Consider the following 7890-nt stretch of genomic DNA (forward strand, 5'->3'; position numbering starts at 1 on the left):
TTTAACACACACACACTCGTGTCACCATCACCACCATCATCAACATCTGTATTTAACACACACACACACACACTTGTCACCATCACTACCACCATCAACATCATCATCAACATCTTCATCATCTTCATTTAAAAAAAAAATAGGCAAAAGTGGAATAACGAGGTGGTTCAACAGATGAAGGCACGCGTTACCAAGCCTGATGTCCTGAGTTTGATACTAAGGACATGCATGGTAGAAGAAGAGAACCGACTCCCACAGGTTGTCCTCTGATCTCCACAGGTGCATGGGAGTGCACATGTACCTACCCACATGCACATAAGTACACAGATCCATATTTTAAAAAATAAGCAAGAAGCATAACCAGCCCAGAGGGTCATCAGATTTTAAAATGTGGGACACATACACAGTAGAATTTTATTCGGATTTACAGGCAGGTAAGATTATTTCTCTGGCAGGAAGATGGAGCCAGAGCTCACGATGTTAAATGAAGTACGCACGCGGTCCTGAAGGTAGTGGACAGACTATGGACAAGGATCGAGAAACAACTCCAGGAAAGAGAGAGGGTAATGGAATGTAACCATCTTGTACAACAGGAAAGTATTCATGGAGAAGAAAGGCACTGGGGCTACGGGGTCGGAGTGGCTGTGGGGGGTAGGGGGTGGGGGAGTGGAGAGGGGGTGGGTGAGGGCAAAGCATAATGATACAGGTATAAGAAAACCTTTCATTGCATACTGACCACATTATTAAACACAAAAAAATGGCATCTCCTAATAGGTGACACTGCCTCATAATCGCAGGAGATGGAGGCAGAAGGATCCAAAGTTCAAAGTCATCTTCTGGTATTTAGTGAGTTCAAGAGCAGCCTCTGCTACCCCATAAACAGAAGCCCAACAACAAAAACAAAAACAAAGGTAACAGAGCTTTCTTCCATTCCTGCAGAGATGAAAAGGTAACACCTCCCGCCCCAACCCCACCTCTGACCACAGAGGTATTGTTTTTGAGAGACAGGAGATGGAGAGAGAGCTTTAAAAACAGAAACAGAGGGAGTCACAAGGCTCTGATCCATAAAAAGGGAAGGTTTGGAGAGGCGCGGCTGGATTTTGGAAATGGCCCGGAGGCTTTGCAATAGACTGCTGGTGGGACTTCCCAGAGAGCCAGTGTTGCCATCTCACTTTGTGGTGGTTCACTCCTACAGCCCTCCGGCCTTTCCACACCCACTAGTCACAAGCTTCCCCCTGTTGGCCTTGGTCTGAGGAGCAGACTAGGGTTCCTCTATCAAGATTCAGGTCACAGGGGAAGTAGAAAACTTGATGGGCCTTAAATAGAAGGCTTCTCCCGCCCCCCTCCCCCACTTTCTCATATCTACCCCTTAGGGAAAATTTTCATTCCAGTGAAAATTATTTTACTTGGCAGACTTTCCAATCTGTCCTTTGATTCCATTTTCCAGCCAGCCTCTTAACAAATGTCACTGTATTTTCCGGGGTACACCAACCATGAGATGCCTCTGCAACTGTCTTGACAGTGCTCTTCACCCCCACCCCCAACTGTTTCCCTGTTACTCTCCTCAACTTTCACTAGCTTTCCTCACAGTCCCCTGTTAGCAGAAAAGCTTCTCTCCTGAAAATCTTATGGCATAGGATTCAGAACTGGAGTCTTTCAGCCCAGAGTGTGAGAGTTACAATCTGATTGAGACAGAGTTGTTGTCTTTAGATTGATTGATTCTGAAGACCAGGGTAGCAGTGCCCGGCTGGAGAGCTGGGATTCTGGGACTCACAGACAGAAGCAGGATGATGAAAAGCTGAGGGCTAAGCTTTTATCAGGAGACTCCCATGTCCAAAAACCTACAAAAAATGTTGCTATTTGCTTGAACATGAAATGTTGTCAACTGAGTCCATGGGGACCTGGTTTCTGAGAGAAGCCAAAGACTTTGGATCAGGAAGTGAGCCACATCTGAAACACTGACATGAACCCAAATCAGAAGAAAGCAAGTTTGGGGCTGGGGATGTGGCATCTGTCATTAGTAAAGTACTTGCTTGGCAAAACTCAGGACTACTCAAGCCAGCTGTCTTAGCTCCCACCTAGAATCCTGCCACTCCAGCGTGGTAGAGGCAGGAGGATCAGAAGTTTGAGGTCATCTTTTGCTATCTCCAAATGGGAGGGTGAAGGCAGGTAGAAAAAATAAGAGATTGTGCTCCCTTCCTCCACCTCCCCCAATCTGTCACTCCCGATGCATGGGTCATTTCGATGCTTTGAACCCAACAGATCCAAACAGTTCCAATGTGTGTCCGTTCAAACCCTAGTTCAAAAGCAAAGGCAGGCAGGGAACCAGGCTGAGGCCTCCAGATGGGTCTACTGCCTATGATTACCAGAGAATCAACACAATGAATAAAGGCTCTGGGTCTCAGTGTAACACACTTGGATCAACAACCCCAGCACAGGAAGGCCCAGACAGAAGGATCAGAGTTTGAAGTTAGCCCAGATTGCCCAGCAAACCCTTATCTAAAGGAACCGCAACAAAAGAAGTGTATCTATACCTATGCCTATGCCTATGCCTATAGAGAGATAAACATAAAAATACTAAATTGTTTAGAAAGTCTGTAGATAGAGGCAAAACCTTTATCCTTCTAAAATGTATCATCCTTCTGGCTCTCAAAAAAAAAAAAAAAATCTGATCATACCACTTTTCTGTCCAAAATAGTCAATTCTTCTCTTCCACTGAGTTTTCAGTGACTTTTATCCTCATTGCTCTAAGCTCAGAACATACTCCAAGCCTAGATCCTTCTCTTTTTCTGCTTTCCGGAAAGATGAAATCATAGGCCTCTTGCTGTTTTACTTTGGGGGTTCCCTACCTCTGAGTCACCAATCACATATTCAAAGATAAAGGTTTTTGTCTCCAATTGGCCTTACTTATTTTCGTTTGTATGAGAGAGTTCCTTGTGTCACAAGCTGTCCTCCAGCTATTAGGGCAGAGAGCTGACCTTGAACTCCTGATCTCCCTGCCTCCAGCTCCCAAACCTGGAATTATAGGCACGTGCTGCCTTTACCCTCCAGCTTTTCCGTGTGTATTCGCACTAGCCTACAGTGTCAAACACGTGGCCTTAGAAAACAGCTTTTGGAATTTGGTTCTCTTCATCTGCCTTGAGAACTCGATGGATCAAAGTCAATCAGTTGTCTGGCCTTGTCTGTTGCCAAGGGTGAAAGACTTTTTTTTAAAGAGATTCAACACAGAGCTTTGGACATGCTAACCAAATACCCTAACACTGAGCTAAACTCCCAGCTGTCTTTGGGCCTTGAGGGGAACAGGGAATCATATGCTTGGGGTAAATAATAAGCAACAGGCCTCAGAGACCCTGAAAGGGCCCAAGCATCGTAGCATAGACCTTTATATTCTGCCCTTTGGAGGCAGAAGCTGGCGATCTCTATGACTTATCTACATAGGGAGTTCTAGGACAGCCAAGGGCAACATAGTTAGACCATGTCTAAGAGAACAAAACAGAAAAGGATCCTAGCAACCATTACTAAATGGTATGAATAGGTCACGTTGAACACTCAGTATCCATACTGTCTGACCATAAGTGTTTGGAGAATTGGTATTTTTCAAGAATTGGTCAACATGCATACAGAGAAAATGAAATATTTCAGATTGAAATGCAAGCTACATTTATGTTTTTTTTTTTTTAATTTTGAATTCCTACCTTAAAGACAATTTATTGTAAAACTCTGTTTTGTGAGAGAGGATTTTTTTTCTGTGTAACTCTGGATGTGCTGGTACTAGATCTGTAGACAATCTGTAGAGGCTGGCCTTGAACTCACAGAGATCTGCCTACCTCTGCCTGCCAAGTGTTGGGATTAAAGCCACCACCACTAGCTAAATAAATAAATAAATAAATAAATAAATAAATAAATAAATAAATTGTGTTCATGAGAAGCAGGGATGTGGTTCAGTTGTAGAGTGCTTAGCACATAGCATACAGGAAGCCCCAGGTTGGATCTCTAGCTCTCCCAAACCCGGATTTAATGCATATCTGTGATCCAAGCAAGGGTAGGGATCGAGCCAGTTCAGAAATTCTAAACTCATCCTAGTTACACTTTGAGTTATGAGGGCCAACCTAGGCTATAGGAGTCTTTGTTTAGCTCACAACAGAAACAAAAGCAACACAACGAAGGAGGAGGAGGAGGAGGAGGAGGAGGAGGAGGAAGAGGAGGAGGAAGAGGAAGAAGGAGAAGGAGAAGGAGAAGGAGAAGGAGAAGGAGAAGGAGAAGGAGAAGGGGAAGGAGAAGGAGAAGGAGAAGGAGAAGGAGAAGAAGGAATAGCTGTTGTTGAAACAGTTTGTGCATAGTGAATCTCCAAAAAATAAAATGGCTGCTGTCTCAGTCACTCAAGTAGACAGTCTATCAAGATGAGGGATTTTAAATGCTACACACGCTCTCATGCACTCATACACATGCATACACACACACACACACACACACACACACACATCAATCCTTTCTTACCTTTGTTTAAAAGTAAAAAATATTGCACTGCGGCACTGTGCTCAGAGCAGGGCGGCAGACTCCTCAGGATACCAGTCAGCACCAACTCCACAGTTTTCAGTCCCCAGTGTAGTTGATGTCTTGGTTTTCCAGTAGGAGGGACTGAAGCCAGAGTCTTGCACATGCTAGGCAAGAGTTGTACCAATGAGCGCGATGATGCTGTTTGACTGAAGGTTATGGCGACACATGGCAGCAGTTCTCAACCTGAGGATCAAATGACCCTTTCAGAGGGGTCCGTCAGACCATTGAAAAACACAGATATTTACATTATGATTGATAACAGTAGCAAAATTACAGTTATGAAGCAGCAACGGAAATAATTTTATGGTTGGGGGTCACCATGAAGAACTGTGTTAAAGGGTCGTAGCATGTGAGGAAGGTTGAGAACCATTGCTATGTGGTTTCTTCTCTTCCTCTATTAAGGATGGAATCCAGAGCCTTTTGTATTAGCTAAGTACTCTTCCACTATGTTATTTTCTCTACTTCCTTCTCTCTCCATCCCGTCCCTTCTCCTCCCTTTATTTCTTTCCCTTCTTGTTGTCCCAGGGTTGCATTTAGCCCAGGCTGGCCTTCAGCTAGGAATGTAGCCTTCTACAGATGACTACACTCTGATCCCTAATCTGGTTAGTATTACAGGTGTACTACCATGCTGGTTCAAGAGGTAACCGGAGATCAGACCCGGGGCTTCACACACAAGGAGCAAATCAGTCTGCAGGCCAAACAGTTTCCTCAGCCCCTTACTATTTTAAAATGCTTTTAGTTGTTTTTGTTTGATCTATTGGCTCAGGGTCTCATATATAGGTCAGCATGACATTTTTTTTCTAATGTTTTATTGCAGTGTGTGTGTGTGTGTGTTTGCGTGAGCAGGCAGCAATACAGAAGTCAGAGGTCATCTTGGTAGGAGCCTGTTCTCTCCTTTCACCACGTGGATCTCAGGGATCAAACTGAGGTCATCAGGATTACCTTTTCCCATAAGCCACTCCACTGGCCCTTGGCTATCATTTCTGTCTGGTGAAACTATTTGCAATCATTATTTTTTCTGTTCTTCTGACCTTGTACTCAGAGCCAACCTCCATCTCCCTGCCTTGGCCTCTGGAGTTCTGTATTAAAGGAAGGAGGCAACTACTTCCGGCTTTCCTAGTTTTGGAGCTACCCTAGTACATGACTGCAATTTTCTTTCATGAACAAAGCTATCAAGAAATATTGTGCCAAACTGATCCTGGAGGTACACTCCTATAATACTCATACCTGGGACAGGGGGATTGCCAAGTTAAAACATTAGCCTGACTGTTGTATGCCTTACAAGCTGCCTAGGCTATCTACATAGCAGGGACAAACAACAAAATGGAAAACCTCTCTTACAACAACCAAAAACCCGAGTTTCCTATCCTATTCTTCTGTTCTTTTTATCCTTTCCAGCATCTGCTAACTGCTGTGTCCCCTCAACCTTTTTTTTTTTTTTTTTGGTTAATATAATGGCATCAAATTTCATCTACAGTGTAGCTATTTCCTCCCATCTTAAACATTCCCTCTTGGTGGGAGGACCATTAGGACTCAGGAAGTCCATGAAACTTACAAGGGTAAGGAAGAAAATAACTTCGATCTCTCAAAAGCTGAGACATATAAGATACTCAATACCCTCCCCAAGGTTATATGAGCAGTAATAACAACCCTTGTGAATGGCAGATCAGCTCAGATGTGAGTCTTGCAAGGAGATCTGTGGATGGAGCTTTGTTTTTGGTGTAGTCATCAGGCAGGCTAGGTTGAGTCACCCATGATCTTCTAGGCAACTGCTTACTCATGCTCTGGAAGCAATCGCATTAAACTCACTATTTCACAAGCTAGATTTGTCTGGAATTATTTATCAATTTGTCACCAGTGCTCTTCTGGATCGATTAGATGTTTCCAAGATGGCACACAGAGCCATTGACATTGTCATGTATTACAGCAATTTTGTTCTTTTTCTTTTCTTTTCTTTTTTTTTTTTTTTTTGGTTTTGCGAGACAGGGTTTCTCTGTGTAGCCCTGGCTGTCCTGGAACTCACTCTGTAGACCAGGCTGGCCTCAAACTCAGAAATCCGCCTTCCTCTGCCTCCCAGGTACTGGGATTACAGGCATGTGCCACCACCACCTGGCCAATTTTGTTCTTTTTCATGGGTGAATAGTATTCCACTCAAAAGTACCACATTTTCCTGGTTCCTGAACAACTGAAGCAGGGGCCTGTCACTGAATCCCTGAATCTGTTGCCTGAAAGTGAATTCCATTCTTATAGCTGGGCCATCTTGTCTGGCCTCAGTGGAAGTGAATACACGTAGTCTGAGAAGGGTAAGGAGGGAGTGGGGGAGGATCTCTGTGAGGGGGTACCGGAAGAAGGGTAGCTGATATTGTCTTCATCCATTCATGTCTTGGAGGACATTCAGGTCACCTTCATTCACTGACTCTTGTGAATAGCATGTGAATAAACAAGGAAATTCAAAGTTGACCTTGAAGAGGATTGCACTGGCGGTGCAATCTTTTAGTCCTACCCATCCAGAGAGGGAGAGGCAAGTAGATTTCTGAGTTCAAGGCCAGCCTGTTCTACTACACCCCCTCTATCTCAAAAATCCAAAACAACAACAACCCCAAACCACAACACCGTATTTTGGCATTGATAACGTTCCTGCTTGTCATGCACACCCCTCCTTCCGTGAGAGTAGTAAAGAGTGAGGTGGGGAGGAGCTCTAGCTCTGGCAGGCCTTGCCCTTCTGCCCGATTCCCTCTCTCTTATTAAAAACTGTTAACGCCGGTAGTGGTGGCGCACACCGGTAGGATTTGCTGAAGGAGGCAGAGGCAGGAGGATCACGAGTTCGAGGCCAGCCTGGGCTACACATTTTTTTAAAAAAAAAAAAAACTGTTAAGATTATATTTATAAAGCTAGCCACCAAGGTCTAGTCCCTTATTTGGCCCCTTCCTTGTCCCAAGACTTGACTACAAAGATCCAGCTATCAAAGTACTGAACTCCAGTAATCCAAAGGCCCCCTTTGACTCGTCTAATTAACATGCCGGATTAAAATTAAACACATCCTAACATAGGGTTTCTCCTTTGCCTTTATTAACTGTCTTTTTCCTATGGGCCATGTCTGTCTCCTCTCCATCCAGAAGCAGTCCTTTGTCCCTCTGGGGCAAATATCTCTCTTGTTTCCTTCCCCTTCTCCTTCATCTCCTATCTCCTGTCTTTGTCCCTTATCCCCTGCCCTCTGGGGCAAACCAATCTTTGTGCTGAGAACTTGCTCTTGGGAATCCTGAGCCAATACTCACCTCTAACAGATAGTATATAATATATATCATATGATTTTATATATATATATATATATAT

The sequence above is a fragment of the Grammomys surdaster genome, unplaced genomic scaffold (genome assembly GCF_004785775.1).
Source record: "Grammomys surdaster isolate TR1022 unplaced genomic scaffold, NIH_TR_1.0 958, whole genome shotgun sequence".
Lineage (NCBI taxonomy): Eukaryota > Metazoa > Chordata > Mammalia > Rodentia > Muridae > Grammomys > Grammomys surdaster.